Consider the following 23,991-nt stretch of genomic DNA (forward strand, 5'->3'; position numbering starts at 1 on the left):
GTGAAAGATGTAGTTTGGAAACAGAGTCTTAAAAGTACAGAAACAAAAAGAGGGAAATAATAAAGAAGAAGCCTCGAAGAAGTGTGAAAAAAAAAAGGAAATTCACAGCAGAGGTGAAAGGGCCTTGACTAGGAAGAGGAAAGGATACACGGCATGGTGGAGGCTGGGCTGTGGCTGAGTACACTGTCACCCTGTGTCTAGATACAGCAAGATGATATTCCCAGTGCGCTTTTCATAGAAACATGAGGAGAGATGGTGCGTGTCTCTTATAAGTTCCCCATGCTTGCTTCTCCAGATGTTCATACTCTGGCAGGTAGGGAAGATGGCCTTCGAAGAGACGTTGGAGGCCACATGGTGAAAGTCATCGCCTTCAGTCTGGCTTCCTGGTTGACTGCTCTGAGTTTCTCCCTCTGCTTTCAGACCCACCATCTTCTCGTTCTCCGTTCTCCCGCAGAGGCTCACAATGAAGATGAGGCCAGAAACAAGTACAGGCAAACACTGGGAAGACTCTAGAAGCTGCTGCATACAATGGTATGTGTTACATGGATTTGGTGTTCCCGACCTCTCCCAGAAGGCACACCTTCCAGCTTCCCACCTGACTGATTTCTCCCTAATGCCTACCCGCCTTGCCTTATGCTCCTGTAAGTTACAATTCCACTGTCCTCCACTTATCATTCGCCAGTGTTATGATTGTGTTTAAAACAAAGACCTAAACAGTTTGCCACATGCAAGCCTTTGGTCATGCGTTTGCTTGTATGTTGGGCATCTCTTCATTCATTTACTCAGCCAATGAGCAATTACTGATTTGTAACTCTGCTCTAGATTCTTACGAAAGCAAAACCAAAAACTGTGTAGAGTCTTTGTCCTCGTGATCTAAAGTCTTTAATGGGAATTAAATAATTAGGTGATCACTACAGAACAGATCACAGGAGGCTTACAAAAAACATTGGAGAGTGATATCTAAGCTAAATTTGAGATCTTAGAAACTTCCTGAGAGAAGAAACAGAAGGACCCTTTATCCACAGAGAGGATGACTTTCTCATACATGCACCTGCAAGACGAGGCACAAAGCCATATGGCATTTCAACCTTCTTTAAAGGTTTGCTGTTGTTGTTAGTGCAAGATTGCAATGAGTCTTTTTTCAGTATTCCACCTTGTTGAAAATGGCAATGGAATGCTCAAGAAGGTGCTGGCGAGTGGATGAGGAGAACTTGGAAAGTCTGTTAACGTGGACACTGGCTCTGGAAGACTGACATATCAAGGGCCACCCATCATCTGCAACCTGACCCAGTACTCAATATATTACCAGGAGGGGAAGGGGGTCTTTCACTATCTCTTGTGCTAGGATAAGCCTTCAGCTATAGTGCCAGTGAGGCTCCTGCATCGGTCAGACGCTGCTTGTAATCATGCGCATCTAAAGATGGCATCCTCAGAACACGGCCTGGTCTTATGCTGTTGGTGCTGAGCTGCCTTGTAGCCTGACTCCTCAGCCTTTGGCTGGGAACACAGAGCAAAGAGCTATCTGTACCCAAAGTATGAATTCAGTAGAAAACTTTCGTATAGGTTTTTTTGTTCCTAAATCCTCATGACAACCTGGGCTCGCTCCCAGATGTGAGATGCCTGTTGTCCAGATGTTTCTCTGGACAACTCTCAGAACTGGGTAGGCCTAGAGAATGCTCCACACAGAAATATTTGTCAGTTTCCAGTTACTGTCATATAGAATTGGTGGCTCTCTTCAGTGCAGTTCTGTGAACCAGGGCATTTTTGGGGAAAAAAAAATCAGTAAAGGAGATTCAAAGGCCTGGGAAATCTACATGGCATGCTCTCACTCTCGCTGTGGTGATTCTTCTGGATGGAATACAAGGCATTGGTTGTTTAATGGAAACAAAGCTATTAACTAGTAGGTTTTTAAAATTACTTTTAAAAATATTTATTTAATGTATATGAGTATACTATAGCTGTCTTCAGACACACCACAAGAGGGTCTCAGATCTCATTACAGATGGTTGTGAGCCACCATGTGGTTGCTGGGAATTGAACTCAGGACCTCTGGAAGAGCAGTCGGTGCTCTTAACCACTGAGCCATCTCTCCAGCCCATTTTTTTTTAAACTACCTGTGCTCTTGGGAAAAAAATTTTTTTCTCCTTGAGGGAACTTGGAGTTTATTGTGACTAACTTCAAGAGATGTTAAAGGATCTAATGTAGACATGCTTTATTACTTGTCAATGGTCGTTTACAAAGCTTGCCACACAGTAGAGGTACAGTACATATCGGATCCCCTCTTACTTTGCTCCCTCTCTAAATTACTGATAACAAATCTAGGCCTCACCTCAGGACTGGCTCTGGAATTTAAATAGTGCCAACAGGGACATGGCCCACTGTCTATCTCTCCATGTGAGTAATGTTTGTAGAGACCTGTTTGTAGCACATTTATCTTTTTGTTGTAGAAATAGGCAAGGGAACCTGGCCTCTCGGTGTCAGAATCAGCTTCTCTGCTTCTGACTTTAGCCATACCTTAGTTAATGAAGACAAGTTTTCTCAACCAAGTGCTGATCAGCGTGCAGTGGGCTTGGAGTCTCCTGGGGCCTATGGCAAACTTCAGGTTCCAAATGGATAGCTTGCCTCTGATGTGAAATATCTGTGGTAGACTTCCCTATTTCAAGAAATGCCACATACCAGCCAAGTAGTTGATGACTGTGCATGCTGACAGGGAATAGAGAGGCCTGAGGTCATGAATTAAATGGACTACTAGGTCTTCTTGCCATGGCTATGTATGGCTATTTGTTCAACGGCCAGCAGTCAAGTGTTAAGTGATGTTCATTTCTTCAATACCTACTGGTTGGTGGTCCCTATACTATGCTTGATGCCCCAAGCCATCTAGGAAAGGCTGAAGGCACGCAAGTGACTATTTTAGAGATGGCCTACCATTTTTGTATGGCCTGTGATGGGTGATCTCTTAGAGGCAATGTCCCAAGAAACTATCCCAGGATTTGCTTCTTACTGCTGATATGCCTTTTCCTATCACTCACTATTACTTAGTATAATGATTCCTGGATTTTAGTCCACTCTATTGGGCATATTTCCTGAAGACCAACATGAAGGTGAACTTTCACGAGTTAATGTTGTCCTGGATAAGTTAATGATTTTATAGAATTTCTGACTTGATTTAAATAATTTTAGAAAACAAGTTTCAGGAGATGGTTGTTTTGCCAAAAAGATGGAATAAAATCAGAATCAAGAGTAGAATGTGGGGGTTGGGGATTTAGCTCAGTGGTAGGGCGCTTGCCTAGCAAGCGCAAGGCCCTGGGTTTGGTCCTCAGCTCCAGAAAAAAAAAAAAAACAAAAAACAAAAAACAAAAAACAAAAGCAAAAACAAAAAAAAGAGTAGAATGTGCCCACTTCTCATAGAATAGTAAGTAAAGGCTACATAATAAGGAATTCACTGAACTTTCACAATTTTACCAAAAAGAGAAATAGGCTTGGGACAAATTTATCATCAAGGAAAAACATTCATTCTAGGTCAGATCCAAGGATGAAGCCACAGGTGTCTGTCATGAAAAACGGTTGCTTTGAACTTATAAGAAGCTTATAGAATGAAACACTGCTCTGAACTTAATATCAGTAACTCCCCTTTTATATAACAATTACTGACGAGATAATTTTCTAAGGAAGTTTTGTCTAAGAAGATAGATATAAGAAGACTGGAGAGAAGTAATAAAGGGTGGTGGATGGGTCAGAGTCCCAGATGATAGTGTGTATATGTATTTGTCTGTTTTTCTATATAGACATATGTAAGTAATGAACACTTTTGGAAACAGATGGCTGGACCTGAAGAGTGTGTGTGTGTGTGTGTGTGTGTGTGTGTGTGTGTGTGTGTGTGTGTGTGTGAATGTGTACATGTATGTGACTGTGTAAAAGATTTTAATTATTTCCTTCTTTTCTCTCTGGTTCAGAGTTAATGAATTCTGAGTCTCCTGAGGAGTGAGGGGCTGAGAGAGGAAGAAAAGAAAAACCAGTGCTTATTTAAACACAAATAGAGAAGTACGGAGTGGGAAACTAGCCCTTATCAGCACAGAACAGTAAGAAAGAGTTAAGTTTCCAGGGGCGTCAGCTTCTGGCCCCCAGAACAGTAGGAGAGAGCAACAAGACCATAGATCATCAGTCTTTGGCCTTTGTCCAACTCTGTGTCCCACCCTCAGTACTTGTGTTTCCAGGAAGGTCCACAGCAGTTCTAGGAATCAGGTAAGATGCAAAAAATAGCTCTTTCCCTGAGCAATGCATAGCCCATGGGTGAAGGCAAACATACAAATATAGATGAACTCTGCCATGTGGAGATAAATGGTGGAGTAATGCATTCTGAATCCACTGTGACACAATAATCACGACGACATACCAGGAATGAGGAACACCATCCACATTTTGACTGAGATATCACATAGCTTTATCATAACAATCCTCTGAGACAAGGACCAGGACTTTGGCTGTTGAAAGAATTGGTGCAAAGCTGTCCAGTTAATAACTAGAAGAACTGAAATATCAAGCCTATGGCCGTGCCAATAGCTATACTGTACAGTCTTCCTGGAAAGAAAATCTATCATGCACTGAACTCCTACATGTGGAGCTCACTCAGTTATACTCTTCCGGAACACAGAAAGGAGGACTTGTGAGTACTCACTGGCCACACACGACTGTCTGGACCCCACCACTCGGTCAATTAGCCAGAGTCTGAATAGTGAGCCAGTCTAGGCTTACACATTGGCTCATGCTGCTTTCTCTCTGCCTGCCAGGACTTGCCTCCTTGAGCCATAACTCTCTAGTCAGTTTACTCAGTGTTCCTCATGCAGAGAACAGTTTGTCCTGAGTGTCATCGTCTGCCTCCATCAATAGCTAATGTCTAGAAGTGGCCATTGTATCCGTTCGGCCGTGTGACTAATGGTTACAATGTACATTCCACAGTCATCCATTATGGAGTACAAACAAGGTCCTTCTGAGAGGGTAAGGTAAGCGCTTAGAGAAAGCAGCTGGCTGTTACAACAGGAACCAGGGTTCCTCAGCACCTCACGTTCCCTATACCAGCCCTCTGAGTCAGCCAGCACACACCCTGCTTCACTTCCTCTCCTAAAAACACTTGCACTGTGTGCCACAAGAAGCATGTCTACTCTAGCATTGGCCGCACTCAATGGTGGCCCTGGACACCTTGATATGAAGAAGAATTAAATACGACAGAGTCCTAATTAGTTTCTGTGTTATTAGTTACTTTTTGTTGTCAATTGTGGATTTGTTTTTTCCTTCCTCCCTTCCTTCCTTTTATTCTTCCTTCCCTTTTCTCTCTTTTTAATCTGTTTGTTTTATTTGGTCTGCCAAAATCAGGAAGTCAAATGCATCAGTGCTCTTCCGGTGAACCAAGATTAAAAACCCCTCTCTTCTGATCTCAAATGACTTCTCAGGGCTACTTGTTCCAAGTTCCTATGCTGGACCCTATGACGTCACATAGGAAGAAGTGGGAGGAGAGGAGTTTCTTCTGATGGTTATAGAGAGCTGAGCCTCCCTGGTCCTAAAAGGTAGCGGACTTGATAAATGATAAACTGCAGTGGTGCTGTGTGAACTTCACTCGTGGGCATCAGAGGGCAGGAGGTGCTGACCTTCAGGTGATGCTCCGAGTGCTTTAGTGCTTGCCACACTGGGGCAGCAGTCCTAGGCATGCTGGGAAATGAGTGAGACAGGTGTTTCTAGGTGTGGGATGTAGGACGGGTCCCTTTTAACACCTTGAGCTGAGTCAGAAGCACATGCACAATTGTTCTGCAGATTGTTCAGCCTCTCTAATCCACCTGACTCACAGGTTAGTAACTTAGTAATTGATGAGGGATTCTCTAGCTTTTACCAGTGAGTCACAAGGATGGAGGAAAAGGGACTGATGGTGGTTCTAATTGTTTCACGATGTCATTAGGATGTAAGGATACTCCTCTGACTATTCAGGAGGCAGTTGCTTGCCAGCCAAGAGTCATTCCACACTCACCTGTTAAAGATAGGCTGGTGTTACTTCTGGAGCCCCCATAAACCTGGTTCCCCACAGGGAAGAGAGGGGATAAGTGAGGTTGTATATGTAAAATGTTTGACAACCCAGGGAGAAACCTCCAGGTGGAGGAGGTTTTTTTATGACAATTCTATCCCCCAAAATAGTCTTTCTCCCACTCTTCATAGACACTGAAAACACCCTGCCCTGGCAGCTGTGCCCAAACCTGCCTAGTGGCCTGCTCATTATACTCTACCACTGTCCACCTGGAAGCCATGATCATCCTAGACTGAGTGGTCCTTCATGGGCACTGCTGTTTTTCTTGTGCACATGTTAGGCCCTCTCTCTGCAGTACTGCAGCCTCGGCACCAGATCTCCTTACCATTGCCCACTCTCCTGCTCTGCAGTAGTCCCTGTGGGTGGCTCATGGAGACCAGTTCCGCCCCACTGATGCGCTGGTAGTACCTGGCTGTGTTCGTCTCTTCGTGCTTCCATCCAGACTCTATTTGAAGGGCTGCTGTAGGCCACGGGCTATGAAATGAGTTGGAGACATAGGAAGAAAATCTACAGTCTAACATTTTTCTGCTGTATATCAATCTGTGCCTCAAATGTATATAACCAAATGGTAAATATGGTTCACAGTAATTACCTCATGCCACAGGGGATTCTGTCTGCCCGAACAGTGTGCTTGGCTTGCCACCAGATCTAGTATCACTGCTGAGTCTAACTCTCCCTTCCTGTGAGTCTCTGTCAAGTATCTGTGTTCCCCTATTCCCGGAGCCATGGCCTCCTTGCCTATGTGGAGACGACAGCCTTCTCTTCCTCCTCTTGTTCTTCTAAGGCTGAGAGTGGGTGCTTGCATCATTAAGATCAGACCCATTCCTGTACCACCACACCCTTCTGGACTATTGCACTCTCAATGTTTTTAGTGGGGTGAGATCCAAAATCATATTCTGCATTAGCTCAAGAGAGAAAAGTCATAAGGACAAATAAATGAGGAATAATAAATATAATGGATATTAAAAGAAGCCCTCCCCGTGAGTGTGCGTGCGTGCGTGTGTGTGTGTGTGTGTGTGTGTGTGTGTGTGTCCATCTAGAGAGAATTTCAATGTTCTGGAATTTGCCTATAAGTTGACAGTATTTATTCCAATCATATATTACTCAGAATCTTTCTCAGGTAGGTTTAAGTAGTGCATAGCAGGTTTCTCCACTAGACATATCCATTATTGGTAAATGGGAGTATGACAGAGAACCAACCTTCAGCAAGCCAAGTGTGTACTGTATCCAAGTTCTATGCATGTATGGTCACTGGTTTCAAGTGTCTAGAGAAACAATTATCACACTGGTAGTCTGCAGTCTCCAAGGTCTGGGTCAGTGTTCTAGAACCCCCAACATCATGGGCCACTCCCATCTTTTGATTAGGGTAGAAAGGACAGCCCCATTAAAGGACAGTCCAGCAAGGTACACCTGAAGCCATGTCTGGAAATCTGGCCTACAGCCTACTTTCCTGTTTTCTGAGCCCTGGTTTTCCTGTTTAAAATAGTTATAATGGTCTCTATTTCCCACTGCCAAGCCCTGGTAGATACATTTTAAAATGGTAGCCTATGATTTATCTTTTACCTTAATTTTAAAAAATGCCCTGGGATTGCTACAATTGCATCCACTCTGGAGACTACAACATGAGAACTCAAGTTCCAGTTCTTTACCTGATGGGAACCTGTGCACGTGACTTTAAAAAGATTCTGTTAATCATTTGAGAATTTCACACAATATATTTTGGTCATAAGGATCACTCCTCCCTCTTAAACAGCATTTCAACTTCCCAAGTCCTTTGCCCTAGCTGCCAAAACGAGGCACACACTACTCGCTTTGCCCACCTGTCCTTAAATGCAGAGATTGTATGTAGCTTTGAGCAATGCAATGTGACTGCTCCCTTTTCTCCTTGATACACTGTTACCCCATAAACCCCAACCTCTTCCTTTCAGAATGTATGCTAGAAAGAGGATATTCGACCCAAAGTGGAAAATGAAATCAAATGTCCTGCCTCACCTTTTATTGAGGATGCTCTAGGGGAAATTCCAAAGCAATGGTTCCAAAACTATCTATAGTGATAGCTGACATATGTTCTGACTAATGAAGAAACAGAAAGGTGACAAGACCAGCGGGCCTTTCTAAGTCAGGCACCTCTCAAGATCAACACTGCTATCATCTGCCATGTCAGTTCCATGGCTGAAATAAAGTCCTATGGCAGAGAAGTCAGATTGCAGCAGCAAATCACAGCATGCCGGTGGCAGGCCATCTCTAACACCATGGAGAGTATTTGCCATGCAAAAGGCTTTTTTAATTTTGCTTAGACATGAGCTGGCTCATGCAGGTGCTTAGAGGTATATTAGGGAAAATGTTATCCTAAGCAAATTACATACCCATTGATACACATCATTAAAAAAAACGAGCCACAGAAATAAGTCCAAAGATATTTACATGGTTTTCATTCCTGATGAAGCCTGTCTGCTGGTGGGACAGACAGCCCAGCAAGCTGCAGCTGGAGCCTTTGTGGAGGTCCTCGATCTTTGCCACACCTAGGATTATCCTCACCCACTGTTGCTCTCTGAGGGGAATCCCGTCTTTGCCTACACAGTATTCATTTTCGGGTCTTTAATCGAGGCCTGTAGTCCAAGGAGAAATTTGAGATTAACGCCTCTCTCTATTGGCATAGACTCTAAGCATGACTGTGTTTTCTGTCTCCCATGAATTAACCATTTTATTACTTGTAGATTTTAATTGCCCAAAGCCAACATCCCTATGTATTTATTTGTATTATTTCAACTAGCATTTTTTTTTTAGTTCATGGAGATTGGAATAGGATAGTGATAGGAAGTTAATAAAATTTGATGAGCTCAATTTGAATGGATCTTACTGCTCAAAGCGGCCAGTGATGGGTGCTGCTGAGGCCTGAGTGAAAGCGATACTGTAACAGGCTGGCCTCTTTGCTGTTTCCTACTTTGTGTCTGTGCAGCTTTCCACATGAGCAAACACACATTCACCCAGCATGATACGCACGGCAGGGTAGGCGAGGGGAACTAAAACAACAGGAAATGATGTCACCCTGTTGGCTGTGAGCCATTCCATACAGTGTCAAGTACACCGTATATCAGGGGGAGAACGTGTCTGTCTCATTTGTTCTAGTTCTGATTAAAGTGAGAGAGTGGAGAGCCTTGTATATCCTGAAGAGTTCCCTCTGCATACATCTGAGTAACCATTATCTAGAAGTGGCAATTATATCCTTAGAATAAAAGGGGTTGGGGGATACATATAGAACAGAAAGACAGGACCATTTAAATTATTTGTTTGTATGTGTATGAATATTTTACTCTTCTGTTAGAGTATCCTGTGCATCCTGGAATTGGAGTTACGAACAGTCATGAACTGCAAATGTGAGTGCTGGGAATTGAACCCGGGTCTTCTACATGAACAAGTGCTCTTAACTATTGACTCATCTCTCGTGCCCAGGAAGAAACATTTAAGAAGGAAGATCTACAGCTGTTTGCCAGAAGAGCTATTAAAAAAATCATTATGAAAAAAAATGAATGTCAAGAAATAATGCTATATATTTTAAGAGTTTTCAAGTATATAGTTTTATTTTCTTAATTTACGTTTTTAAATTGTTTTATTCTTGAAGAGTATTAGATTTTACTTTATTTATATTACATGCAGGTGTATAAGAGTGGGGACATGTGCATGGCCCATGTGCATGTGGAGAAAATTGGTTCTGTCCCTCCACACTCGTGGATACTAGAGGTTTAGATTGAAGTCATCAGGCTTGGTGTAGCCATCTTTACCTAATGAACTGGCTTGCCAGCCCCAAGTATGTAATTTTTATATGTTCTGCCTTTTCAGAGCTTCACGGTAACCCTGTGTAGTAAGTAGAAATATTGCTCTAATTTCAAGTTTGTGTATAAAGAAAAAGAATTTAGGGTTGAGTCTTAGCTCAGTGTGTGAGTACTTATACAACCTGTGTAAGGCCCCGGTAACATTCTTCACCTAGCACCCCAGAAAAAGAAAACAAAATGATTTGGTTCAATAATGTCTCTTTGACCTGTGGACACAGCAAATTTCATTATAAATGATTTAGAGAAGTGTGCATATCTGAATAATTTGTTAGCTATTATTTTGTTTCTAGATGTCAGACTAGTCCACTAATTAATTTAATGTCACGTTGGGATTAGAGTCAGCCAGGGTTACCCTGAAGCAAACAGAAACAATGACACGACTGTCTTCCAAATGAGAATTTTGCTTCTATGAGCAGTCATGTTGGCCTGGCTATGTATCTATTAAGCTCAATGTGTGCACCAAGCAAAACATGCCAGACATTTATAGATGTTTTCTTGCTTTGCCTTATAGAATTTATCTACCCCAGCTGATGAAATGTCTCAGTGGGCAAAGGAATTTGTTGCCAAGTCTATGGCTTGAGTTTGCTTAGTGGAACCCATATGGTAAAAGGAGAAAACTAAGTCTCTCAGGTTGTCCTTTGATCTCCACATATATACTGTGCCATACATACAAACATACAAACATACATACATACATACATACATACATACTGCCCCCCAATATGCCAACAAATGTAAAAGAAAAAAGAAAGTTCAGGAGCTGGTTCAACTAACAGAAATGGTTACCCCAAAGACCAAGCTTTAGGACCTACATGGAGTTGGAGGAGGGGTGAAGCCAACTCCACGGAACTGACCTCTGACCTCTACACTGTGCTAACACACACACACACACACACACACACACACACACGCACTATACATACACGCATGTCACATACATGCCACATATACAGATATCACACATAGTAATTATGATGATTAATTAAATAATTAAATATTTTAAGAGAATATATATATGTACATATATATATATCTCCAAAGAGACAGAGAACTGAAAAAATAGTATTAGCTGGAATGTTCTGGATTGCTTACAGGTGAATGAGGAACAGCCTTGTCTTTCTCCAGTTATCTGTTCAGCTGTGGTGTCAGCAACTAGAAATCAGCGGGAAGTCTTGGCCATATGAGCATGCGAAAGGCATTTTCTGTACTTAGAGCTTCTTTGATTTGTTAGGAAGCTGTTGGTCTTCTATTATTGCCCTGTGGGCTCAGAATGGTATAGTTTTCATCCAAAATAAAGAGGATAATCAAATGTGCAGGATACTATGTTAAAATGGATAACTCCTAAAATATGTACAAAAGTACAAATTTAAATGAAAAGGAAAATGCATAAAAATAGTTTTAATCAGATGCTTCTGTATGCACAGAAGTTTGTCTGTGTGTCCTTTTGGTAAGCAGCTCAGCTACAGAGGAGTAAGTCTTAGGAGTTCATGTGCATAGGCTATGAATACGAATCTTGTTAAAGTGCAGAATGTGGGCAAGTCTACTACCGGGGCAGGACCTGATACTGTATTTTCCATGCTTCCAGGTGGTATTGGGGCTGCTGGTTGGCGGATCACTTTGTAGATTTGGCTGTTGAGTGGGCGAATAACAAGTGGTGGGCTTAGCTATCCTGGAGAGGCTAGAAGCAGAAGTTTGTGGGCCATGGGCTAGACAGGATGCTGTTAGTCAAGAGACTACAAAGGTTTTTGTTTTGTTTTATTTTTAGATTTATTTGTGTGTGTGAGTACATTGTCTCTCTCTTGTCAGAAGAACGCGCTTTGGATCCCATTACAGTTGGTTGCGAGCTACCATGTGCTTGCCAGAAATTGAACTCAGCGCCTCTGGAAGAGCAGTCAGTGCTCTTAACCACTGAACCATCTCTCTAGCCCAAGGCCACAGTGTTTTAAAAAGAGGGATGGTAAGATCTCATCTGTGTCTGATGACAATGAAAAGAATGGCCGACAGGATGGGACAAGCCACAAGGCTGAGATTCTGATGCCATAATCCAGGCATTGTTAAAAAACAAAAACAAAAATAAACCCAAAACCAAAAACAGAACAAAACCCCGAACATCACCAGAGATCGCAACAAGTATAAAGTAGTGAGAGTGGGTTACATGAATGTTGAAGAGGTAAGACAGACAGGGGGGAGGGATTTGAGGCAGAGGCAGAGGGAAGCGAAGAGGGTGATGCTTAAAGACCAGCTGTGAAAGAGCAAGCTTTGGTTCTGTCATGGGGATGCCTAGAATGTGGACTAGGAATTGGTCAATCTCAGAGCAGAAAGAAGCCTTAGTTATGATCCGGAAGTAAGGTCCAAGGAAGCTGGACACAGACTGGGATGCACAGGTAAAGAAACAGAGAGATGAGGGCAGGATTCAGTATTGGATGGGTCAACCCAAGAGGACGCCACCAGCATTCGTACCACAGCATGTAGAAGCACAGCAGATCCTGCAGTGATGATGGGCATAGCATTTGGATGTTCAAGATGGCTCCAGGGAAGGAATTTCAGAAGCACTGCAGATGCAGTACCAAGTCAATTACTCTTTTATGACTCTTGATCATTAAAAAATACATCCTTTTAACCTTGGAAACAGGTTGACAGCAAAAATCTGGGAGTCAATTTCTCTGGAGTAGGGGTTGGGATAGGCTGACTTGAGGTTTAATCTGTATGCTTGGCTGTTCCATTATTCCATTTTCACCAAGATGAATTTCATGGATATGTACTAACCCAACGCTTATTTCAGGAACTATAATATATCCCTTACTCTCAAAACTTACCTTTTTCAAAGCAGCTTTACGTGAACAGTTGAACCACATAGACAGTAGACAGACATCCCACATTTCTGCCCCACTTTCCAACCCACTGGCTCACGTCAAGGTCTTGTACCAGACCAATATGTTTTTGATGATGGCCAGCACACCAATGGCTGTTGACCTCAGGGTTTGCTTTTGGTATAACTTATTTTTAACCTAAAAAGTAGCAAGGATGCAGCACCAACCGTTCAGCGCTTGGTTCTCTTTGGCTTCCATTTCCTTGCTGTGGTCGCCCATCGAAGCTCACGCACGGCTGGCTCCACCCTGTGTGATGTGCAGCACCGTGATTGCTTGCTGGTCAGTGTCTCTGAAGCAGGCTGGCTCTTACAGTGAGTTCTGAATGTGTGCTCTCTCCTTGTGGTACCATTTGATGATTGCATACGAGGCTGTCACAAGGTAAATGCAGCAGGCGTACTTCAAGCCTGCCACCGAGGCATTGGCTGTACCTCAGCTGTTCTCCTGAGACACCATCCAGTTCCAGCTCTTTCCTCAACCTGTCCCTTTGTCTTGCGTTCTGTCCCTCCTAAATGCTTTCCTCTGGGATTTGATGCAAATGTGGGACCTAATGGCTTGTATTGTCTTGTCCATTCCCTAGGCTGATAAGGAACACAGAAATCACAATTGCTGATGACATTGCTGCTGGCTTTCAAAAGAGACAGTTCAGGGCCTTCTGGTAATATCTCAAGAATGGTTTTAAAAAAAGAATTATATACATTTCAGTGCAACCTTAAAGTATTCATGGGTACTGCGTTTCCCCAGTGTTTTGAAAGAAAGCCTCAAGAAGCCAGATCCATACATATTTAGTTTAAATTAAGTGTGCCACAAGTATACATTCCAATGCCATACCGTCAGTTTCTTATCGCTCATAAAGGCAACAAATGTAAGCATGCCCTTTCTTTACCTTCCCTGTGCTCATCTACAGTTTTCTTTGCCATCAGAGACAAGTAGTTATTATTATTGAGCATTTTTATGGTTATTATTCAATTTAACTCACAGTCCCTTCACAGAGCTCAGAGCATAGCGCTCATCAAAAACACAGTTGCCACTGCCCTTTTGGTGACAATGTTCATGGGGCTGGCTGCTGGCCTCAGTGCTCTGTGAGGCTCAGTAGGTATCCATGGACCTCAGGGCGCAGGCAGTCTTTACTCCCCAGTGGAAAAGCATACAGCTCAGCCTACAACTTCGGCTCCAGGACAGTTTCTTTATTCCATAGGAACAGCTATGAGGACAGGGTAGTTTGGAAGTCACCTTCTGTGAGTTGCTTGCTTACCCTTCTATGAGATCCTACGTTGTGTGTCCTTCCTGTTTTAGATTACCTGGCTGACCTTATCCTAGGCAGTGGCTTGGTTGCTCTTTTGTTCATGCACATGTGGCAGTGTGGGCACTGGACAACACAGGCAAACCCACGAGTAATTCCTTCTCTGTATTTACTATGAATCGTTGGGACCAAGTTCTGCCGATGTGTCCTCTCCCAATAGTCTTCTCACTAGTGACGCTAACTACTAACCCTTCACCCCCCCCCCCACCGAATAATTTATTAATGCCTCTCTGATGTCGAATCTGGGGGAGATTTATTCATGTGTCAATTCAGCAGTTAGTGTTTATTAACTCCTGCAGAATGAACATTTTACCATGCAGGAAACACATGCAGTTACATGAGGCATTTGGTTTGTGCCTTACCATAGAAATGGACAAGGAGGAGTCATTTTTATCCCCTTTAATCTGAAGAAGTTGGCTTGTCCATCCGGGTGCATCTGGATAGCCCCTCAGCTATGGGGTGACTTCACCATGTGTCCAGCTCTCTGTACACCCATGGGGAGAGGCCTCCTTCTTTCACATGTGGGACTTAGAATACGCCCATGGAGACTAGCAATGACTTCCTTCTTGGCTCTGAGCATTTCCTGGGTTTTCTGATATTGCTCTGTGTGGAAGAGGATTGGCCTGGCTCTTAAGACATATTAGTAGATGGATGGGTTCTACTAAGAAAAGGAAGAAAGGCAGGCATGCCTGTGGGCACACAGCAGCTAACTCAGCCAGACCTACCTTCCACGGCTATTGCTCAGTCCTCAGAATGGCCCTGGGCCCTGGCAGGAAAGGAAGAGGCCACCCAGAGAGGCATTTCCTAAGGCAAGATTAAGCAGAGTCTGGGGAGACTGGATTTGGTCAAAAGGAAATGGAAGAAGGTAGTCTGTCTCCAACAGAGAGATTCTGGGACAAGACAGAATGATAGGAACCCAACAAAAACAAACCTGTTATCCTTATCACTGTCTAGGCAGCCAGGGGCTTCTGTAGAACTGCAGGACTCCACCCCTCACTCATCAGACATATTCTCTCTCAGGCAGCACTTCGGCATCCTTTTCCAGTGACACACTGCAGGGCTGAACCTTTCTCCGGCTGGAAGACCTTTCTCATGTCTTACTGGATCCCTCACACTACTGCTGGAGTTCAATCCTGCAAAGTGTAAATGGAAGTGGAAAAGAAACCATCACCCTTTCCTCTTTCCTGAGCCATCAGGCATTTGATGGCTTTGAGAAGAAATGTTTTCCCCCTTTGGTCATTAGAGAATGTCTCTCTGAACTGGTAAATTCAAGAGAAACTTTCTCAAATCCTTACACTCCAGGGAACAAGCTGTAATTAACCGACAGATTAAAAGTGCAGCCACAGTACCCCATCCCCATCTGGTTTGTTGAGGAAAATCTTTTGCTCTAGACTCCTAATTTCCACCAGGAACACAGCTCACTGTTTAAAGAGCATTTTGTTTTCTGTTTCTGGAACCCATTGTGTATTGCACCAGGGACAATGAGCTGGTCATTCAGCTGCAGCCACTAAGCATTAAACTAGCCACACAGGTCCACATTAGCTCTCAGAGGGAAGAGGTACCCCAACACCAAGCATGTGTCCTCCTGTGTCCACACGTGTGTGCAGAAAGGTGGCTGGGGTGTCCGGACCCACTCTGTCCATTTGACCGTCATGAAGTATCCAGAGCCTCTCTGTCAGCTCTGGAGGCTGTCCCCACAGCCACCCTTACACACTGTGGAACTGGATTGTTGTTGGCATGGTCCAGGGGACAGCCAGCCAGATTGGGCGGGACGAGCATTCCATTATTATAACACAATGCCATAATAGGGTTCAGAATTCTTTTCATATTAATTCTTATACGAGAGGAATCTTCAAACTCAACTGAAAAGGGAGAGGTAGAAGGCAGGCAGGCAGGCAGGCTCTCTGTTGTGTTTGAACACATTCATCTAGCTGAGTATCATGAAACTCCCTCTCCCTCTCCCTCACTGGGCAGCTCAGAACATCTCCTGCTGGCCTTGGCTGCACGTCCCTGAACCTGGCAGCCCATGCTGCTCTTGGGAAACTGGCCTTTCTGGAAGGCTGGCTGGTTCTTCTTGCCCCACGCTCAGAGTGCTTTTGGGTGTGGAGCCAAAACATCTTTAGCCCTCCTCAGAGGTCTCTGACTTGTGTAGCAGGCCAAACTGATGGGCTGCCAGTTGATCTCCAAGGGAAGTATCCCTTGCAGCCCCCAGTCACCCCCAGGAGGTGCCCTCCTTCCTAGGTAACTCTTCCCAAGTGTAGCAGAGACTTTAAAGTCTCTTGTTGACAGGCTGCTTCACAGACTGGACACGGGTGCTGAGACCCAGAAACCTGGATGCTATTTTATACTTGGCCATAGTCCCTTGGGTTTGGTTTCCTATCACAGGCAATCATAGGCAGGGACTAAGCCAGGTGGCAATGTGGGGCGGATTCCAACTTCTTTCCTTTGTGATTAAGCAGGCAATGAGTTTAACTGTCTTTGTAGCCTAGTCCGTCTCAGTTCAATACGATACTGGCAGTGAGTAGAAACTATCCAAGGAAATCCCTATGAATTCAAGAGAGCCCACATATCTCTGCCACAGTTCAGACTCTCATCTTTAATTCAGTCCTTACTTGTTCATCGAGCACTTATCTAGACTAAATAGTGATAGCGCTAAATCACCATGTATTTTAAGTGTGAATAAGTGACATTGTCTAAGTCTGTACTCCCTGGCTCCCCTGAAACACCTTTCAAGGTTTCTGCAAAGTGGGTGCTACTTAGACACGATTGCAAGCTCTCTTAATGACACGGGGGGCGGGGGGTGAGGACACTTTTTCTATTTTCCCCTGAGTTTCTATTTATTTTTAATGGAAGGGACTCCATATTTAAATGTGATTACTTTCTCCAAAATTCATCTGTGCAACTTGAACACGGGAGTCTATGGGGGTTGTTTGTGTAGGAGTCAGGCCTGGATCGCATTGGTAAGTACCAACTGAGGGAAGTAATAAATAACCGTGAAAAGTCAACATTGCTTAGGAGGACCATAACGTCCTTTGTCCTCAGGCTACACCTCTGAGGGTCACCAGCAAGTGACCATGATCTAATGAAGTGGCGCTCCCTCTGATTAGGACAGAGTGGGCCTGGCATTTCCCGCAGCATAGCTGCCCTGTTTCTGAGCATGCCAGGCAAATGTGGAATGTTCTCCGAGCCTGAGGGAGCTGGCAGTGGCCAGTGAGGACATTCCACTGAAACAGGGCCATCAGGAGCTGAAGACAAAGGCAGCTGATTCAAGTGCACCAAATTGGAGTTTCTCTAATCAAATATATTAAATTCGCCATCATTCTTGATTGTTTTAATGGGAAGAAGGGGCAGCTGTGCCTTTCATTTTCTGAGCATTTTATTTTGTGCCATGGGGGAAGGAGGAAGGGGAGGGGAGGGAAAGTCAGCTGGAAAGGAAAGAGGGACAGAGATGGCAAAGAAAACTACAGGAAACTGATGTCCTTTGTCTTAAAAGTAAAGTGATTCTGCCTGCTGTTCAGCTCCACATGGAGTGTTCCCAGAGCTGCCAGTCACTGAGAATGGTCCCCAGGGACGCTGCTCTCGAAGCACTCTTATATAGGAGTAGAAAAGTAGCCAGCAAACAGACTCGAGGCCCAGAACACTCAGCAAAGAACCCTGGTGACAAGTGTTAAGCGGCTTTGCTTCACTGACCACGAGGAAGCCTGCTCCACAGAACATTTCCCCCTGATATCTGTGCTTTGTCCAAGAATTAAGTCACAAGGCACTCAGGGAGAACTCATATCCACTCTTTTTGTAACCTTCTGGGCTAAGTGCGGAATCCACAAAAGGCCCCCTTTCACCTTTTGAACGGTCGACTTCAAAATCCCACTGAAGAAACCTGGCCCATGCTATTTACTTTTTAAATAGCTTAACAGATGGTCTAAGAGAGAGGTTTCCTGCCCCGAGTGAGCCCTGCGTACGAGGTTTTGGTGTGCACCTTCAGCTTCGGAGCAGAGCTTTGGGCGTCTGATGTCATTTCCTCACGTCTGATGTGCTGATAACAGGATGAACTCAAGTGAGATAGGAACCAAACATTCTGCTGCGAAATCAATTATGTGGGCCCATGTTAGGCAGGCGACTTCAGAAGACATCATGTTAGTGCACGAAGCTCTTTCTACCCGAGTGTAAGTCTCAGTGAGAACAAAGGTCTATGGCCCCACAGTTCTAGGCACACAGACTCTCACAGGCTTACTTGAATCACCCAGGGAAAGGGCTTTGGAACCTCGTGCCTGTTACAGCCTGAAGCCAGCTTGTTTCTGAGCTGGAATGTGAAGGCAGCTGGCTGTGTCAAAGGGCCAGAGAATAAAGCCACAGTGTAAAATGAAGCCCCAATTCCACAGAGAGAAGATGCTATTAAGCCAGCCTCTGCTTCCCCGGCTGCTTCTTTGGAGGCCTCCTTGGAGACAAACGAATCTGCTCCTCCTCTGAGAAAGAAGGGTGGAGGCTCCTTTCAGAAAAATGTTATTGGGCTCTCTTTAAATGTCCTCATTTGAGGGGAATTAAAAGGAAATGTCATAAGACAGTGTCTATACACTCAGGGGCATTGTATCAAGTGACACAATGCAAGGGAAATGAAGCTCTCCTCCTTTGGGGGAATCTAATAACTCCATCAATCAGCTTGGGTCTCCTGTCATCCATGGTAGGCCTCCAGCCTCTTCAAGCAGGTCCTGTGATTTGCCGGGAGACAGCTGGATGAAGCAGGCAGAGGAGAGGAAGAAATATGCCGGTGTCTGTTGTCTTTTCTTCTCCCACCCCCTCCGTCCCTCCCTCCTCCTCTCAGGCACAATGTCCCTTTGTCCTCAGAGCCTGCTTCCCTCGGGGCATGGCCTGAACAGGCATGGTGGCAAGGGCCAAAGAACAGTTTAGTTCTCAGCCTGTTCCTCAGCGGCCCTGAGTCGGGTGAGCCTTGTCAGCAGCCTGGGAGTCACATCCAGAACTGGCAAGTGGCAAAGAGGTGTCTGTTGTTCTCCGCGAGGGTGTGGGCGGTACTCAGGTGGCTGTCTCCTCATCTGTGGCTGGCGGTTGGGTGCCAAGCTGGTTTGATCCAGAGGTGGAAGGTCGTAGGATCAGACCTGAGAGCTGAGAGCCGGGTGACCGACTCCATCACCAGGCACTCAGTAAACTCTTGGAGAGTCCCCTTGCCTTCCGGCGCCTCAGTCTTCCCTTCAGACTTTGAGGCTGCATGAAGATGGAGGACCTTTTAGGTCTGGCGATGTGAGCGTGCCATTGCCAGGGACAGTTGAGGAGGCTTCTAAGTCAGATAGCGTTCAACTGAACCCTAACCTCGCCACCATATGGTCTGGTTCACGTGATAAGGCTTCTGTTTTTCATTTGAGAAAGTATTAGGTTAAGTCCAATATACCACCACACGAACACACTGGGAGTTCAGTGAATGGACCCAGAAGAAGAATCTGGATTGATGCCAGCACACAATCCGTCTAGAACATCAGCTTTTCTTGTGAACCGTCAGTGTTGAGTTAATAAAAAGTTACATCATCCAAAGCCTCAAAATTTGAAAGAAATCATATTGCCTGTACATGTCATACGTTCTAAACACTAATTTCAGAGAGAATGTTGAAAAAAATCACTATTGGAAGATGGGATTATAGATTGACCGATCTTGCCAAGTAAGTTTATTAATATACAATGCTCACCTATCTCCTTATCTTTCAATTTAAAATATTGTGTGGGTGCGTGCTTGCGTGCATGTGTGTGTGTGTGTGTGTGTGTGTGTGTGTGTGTGTATGTGTATGTGTACATGTGTTTGACTGAAGGTACATGCATGCTATGGAACATATGTGGATGTAAAAGAACAACTTTTAGGAATTGCTTTTCTCCCTCTACCTTTTTACCTAAGGATTGAACCCAAGTTGTAAGGCTTATGTGACAATTGCTTTCACCCACTGGGACATCGTGCTGGCCCTATTGCTTGTTTTAAAAGGCTGAAGGTCTTAACGGTTAATCATTCTTTACTGAGGAAGGACCCTCAGAAAGCTGACATACATAAAGCACACTTAGTGGTTTTTTTTTTTTTAACATACAGGTTCCTTTTTAAAAGTTATTTATGTGTGTGTAACCTGTGGGTTTGAGGGTATGTATAAGCTGAGGTGCGCCTAGGGGGGTCTGAGGACAACTTTGCAGAGTTGATTCTCTCCTTCAGCCTTAATATGGCTTCCAAGGATCAAATTCAAGTTGCCACACTTAAGGACTTTGACCTCTAAACCATCTCATTATGCTAGCCCTAGGTTCTTTTAATATATTTAAAATGTATGTGGTTTTTTTTTTTTTTGGTTGTTTTTGTTTTGTTTTGTTTCCATTTTGAGCCTACTATGGGCCTGGGATGGGTTCCCTCCTCTGCCGTCTCTCCAAGGCTAGTCTTGGAGCATTTTCTGAGGAGTGGTTACCGAGTTACCCTGTCTCTAGGTGGCTGTGATATTTTATTTTTTGTTTGTTTGTTTCTTCTCTTTAACACAGCACCTACATATATGACATCTTTGTGGCATGGACTGACTCTGTGTACACAGAACTTCCCAGAAGGGAGCAGAGGGCTTTGCAGGATCTGAACCATGCTCTTCTGCACTCTGCCTGCCTCCACACTTGGGTCCATGAGGAAGAGTTCTCCTTACCCCCATGAAGATCAAGTTGAGGTCATCATTAAATGTTTGACCTGTCCTTTCATTGGCATCAATAGCATTTCTGGGTACCCGGGTCTCCTCCTGGAACCACCCACACAGAGGCCACAGAGAACTCCTGGAAACTCACAGGGTGTGGGCATCTTTAAGGCTCTCTGGTCCTTCAGCCACACTTCTATCTTGGCCCAACCCTGGGACAGAAGGCCATGTGAGTTCACCTGTCCCTTTGCTCCTGTCTTTCCTTGGCAGGATTAGCATGAGTCCCCAGCATGAAGAGGACTGTTTCTTTTGAGCAGGCGCCTGGGCTGCTCTCATCAGCTGGGAATCCGGCCATTTCCCGCCTCCACCCCTGCCCTGTGGAGTTGAGAGCTAATTGAGCAGGCTAGATATGAGAAGCTGGATGACTCCCCACCTCCTACTGATTCGGGTTCTTACACAGAGGCCTCATGTGTTGTGAATTATAGAAATGCCAGCCACACCCACCATGAAATACAAGCACCAAAAAGTTTTTGAGAGCCAAGTGTAAGTGACTGAATTGCTGTCTCTCCTTGTGCTAGCTATGAGGCTGGCTTTCAGTAGGGCCAATGGACATTGCTCCTGGCATTTGCTTGGCACCAGGTTGCCTCATTTCTGATGCTTTTCTTTAACTCTGTGCTGCCAGCAGCTAGGGCAGGGTCACACACTGTCTGGGCAGGAGGACCCTTCTCCATGGGAGGTCTCCTTACCATCAGAAGAAGCATACAGAAAAGCCATTAGGCCCAATATCAAGTCTTGATCTGGTAAGGGATGTCAGTGCCTCTTGCTGGGATCTGAGTCACAATCTGAAGTCTTTCAGAGCTTAGGGAATGCTTGGGTTCAAGGGTCCCCCTGACCAGACACAGACATTGAATCCCATACTGCCTCTCTGCTCATCTGGGCCCCGGTCCTCCAATCCGCAGAGCACCAGGAATTACTTCCTCCATGAACTAGCTGCTCCTTCTTATCTGGACCTGTTCTGGTGAGCAGAGAAAGGTAGTATGGTAGGGTAGCCATGTTAACGGGCTTTGTCTTCTTGGGTTTACAAGTTTCTTTTAAGGTGATTTTGACTGCAAAGAACACTGTGCTTTTTTTTTTTTTTCTTCTTTCATTTGGGAGACTTCAGTTCTACCAGAAGCTTGTTAAGTGTTAAGAGCCTACTTGAGGTTGACATGTTGTCTCTTCATGTGGTTTGAAGCTCTCCAGCTTTACTCATTTCTGATGTGGTATCTGTAGCCAATGAAAGCTCTTCCCCTCCCACTCCTCACCCTGGGCCCCCACTCAAAGTTATAAAATGAGAGTTTTTGGTTTCTGTCTCTAACATTTCCCCTCTGTGAAATCTCTTTAGGCCTGAGAACATTTTCTCAGCTACTCCAAGGGACTGCAATGCTCATTTCTTTCTTCGTTCAATAATGGGGCAGTAGGAAGCCTGTTGAAGGAGCCTGGGAGGTGGAAACAGGTGGATGACTTCCCAGCTAGTATTTCTAAGTACATGCTCAGTGTCAGAGACATGCTAAGAACAGTAGTTGTAAAAGAGGAGCCCAGCCCACAGCCCAAACGACTTGAAGATAAGAATTCCATCATCTCCTTTTGTAAAATTGTGTGTGTGTGCATGTGTATATGTGTGTGTGCATGTGTATATGTGCGCGCGCGCACGTTCATGCACACATGCATGTGTACACACACACGTGTATATGGGTATGGACATACGTAGTATGTATGTATGTATGTATGTATGTATGTATGTATGTATGTGACTTTTGTTTGAGACAGAGGCTCTCATTGGCCTGCATCCAGGTAGTCTAGGCTAGCTAGACAGTAGGCACCAGGGATTCCTTTTTTCCACCCCATCTTGCCATTGAGACTACAGATCTATGCTGTTGTGTCTGGCTTTTTACATGGGTTCTGGAGAGCTGAACTGAGCTCTTTCACAAAGTAAAGACAAGTGCTTCACTGACTCTTCAGCTCCCTAGTAGCCCCTCTTAAGGGTCACCTACTCTCTAAGCTACCAAATGTGAAGATCATATCCAATACCCAGACTCTTTCGCCTCTCTCCAGGTCTAGGGTCTATTGACCACTCACCTTTAAGTCCTTATTTTCTCGAGCAGAGGCCTCTGAACTGGCCATGGGAAAGGGTGCCATGCCGTGGTTAGAAATAGTTCCTTTATCCCAGCTTCAGTCCACATCCTGCTCTGATGTGTCATCACTTTGTGACCTAGTCTCTCAGGAACAGTTTCTCATCTATTGGAAGCCCAGGCAGGCTAATCTTCAGGCCCTTAGAGAAGAGTGCCCCTTGTCAGCCACTTGTGTTCCATGATCAGAACTTAGCAGAAAAGGGAGTGTCTGAGTCATGTATAGATTTAGGCAACCGCAGAGCAGGTCTGGGCTCTAATTCCCAGGATCAGAAAACAAGGTATGGAGGCTGGGACTCCAGGTGGCTGGAGTGTGGGGTGCTAGGTCTGCAGGCTGCAGAGTCTGCAGCTAACTGTGTGTGAAAACAGCAATGCCTTGTCCTAGAATGACTTATGGAATCCAAGAGGGTTCAGAGCTCTTCAGAGGGGACCGATTTCACAAAAGGAAGCATTCTAAGACAAGGAAAGAAACCAACCTCCATCATGCCAGCTTGACTTCTTCGTTTCTGTTGGGAAAGTGCTGTTAGTTAATAGCCAATGCCTCATGGCTATTGTGCCCCATTTGTGTTGCCATCCATTTCCATGTGCAGTAGAAATGCTGAGGTTTCTTTCTTTTTTCTTTTTTGCCAAATAAATTAAAGGCGCACATAGTCATACAGTCTCAGACATTTGGTGTTGTTGAGGTTTGGCATTTGAGTGTGGAGATGTGATGTAAGGTGGTTCATGCTGGTTCTTTCCTGATCCAATCCATCTCTGAATACACCAGAACCTTCCAACAGTTCCTCATGGTGACTTACATGCACCTTCACGTGACTGACATTCCCCTCACCTATGTCCTTTCAGCTATAAACAAAATGGACTGCATGTTTGGGCCCCTACCTTCAAATTTCTATGGTAAAATCTTCACTACCAAGGCCAGAGTGATCCTTGGAAAGTGACTAAGTCATGAGGTCTGATTTTTCATGAATTGGACTAATACCCTTATAAATGAGACCTCAGAGAACTTTCTCATTCCTTCTCCACCATAGGAGGACATAGTGACAAGCATCCTGAATGGGAAGGGAGAAATGGTTCAAGCGAGACACAGTATTCTGCTGGTT

The 23,991-nt window shown here is 44.6% G+C and overlaps 2 long non-coding RNA genes across 7 annotated transcripts; one reads left to right on the forward strand and one right to left on the reverse strand.

Annotated features, from left to right (window-relative positions):
- Positions 1-3,321: 3,321 nt before the first annotated feature.
- LOC134485910 (uncharacterized) lies at positions 3,322-9,661 on the forward strand. Its single transcript, XR_010064276.1, has 2 exons — positions 3,322-4,663; positions 9,396-9,661. It is a non-coding gene; the product is annotated as an uncharacterized LOC134485910 (long non-coding RNA).
- On the reverse strand, positions 5,801-15,814 carry LOC102546847 (uncharacterized). 6 transcript variants are annotated; one of them, XR_010064272.1, is made up of 7 exons: positions 15,636-15,814; positions 15,005-15,206; positions 12,941-13,141; positions 10,996-11,160; positions 8,495-8,679; positions 6,396-6,544; positions 5,801-6,016 (listed from the first exon to the last, which is right to left on the reverse strand). It is a non-coding gene; the product is annotated as an uncharacterized LOC102546847 (long non-coding RNA). The 6 variants fall into 6 exon arrangements; XR_010064274.1 differs by lacking the exon at positions 10,996-11,160 and adding an exon at positions 14,799-14,877 and having other exon boundaries at positions 12,941-14,676; XR_001836711.3 differs by lacking the exon at positions 10,996-11,160.
- Positions 15,815-23,991: the final 8,177 nt, after the last annotated feature.

The sequence above is a fragment of the Rattus norvegicus genome, chromosome 2 (genome assembly GCF_036323735.1).
Source record: "Rattus norvegicus strain BN/NHsdMcwi chromosome 2, GRCr8, whole genome shotgun sequence".
In the NCBI taxonomy this organism is placed as follows: domain Eukaryota; kingdom Metazoa; phylum Chordata; class Mammalia; order Rodentia; family Muridae; genus Rattus; species Rattus norvegicus.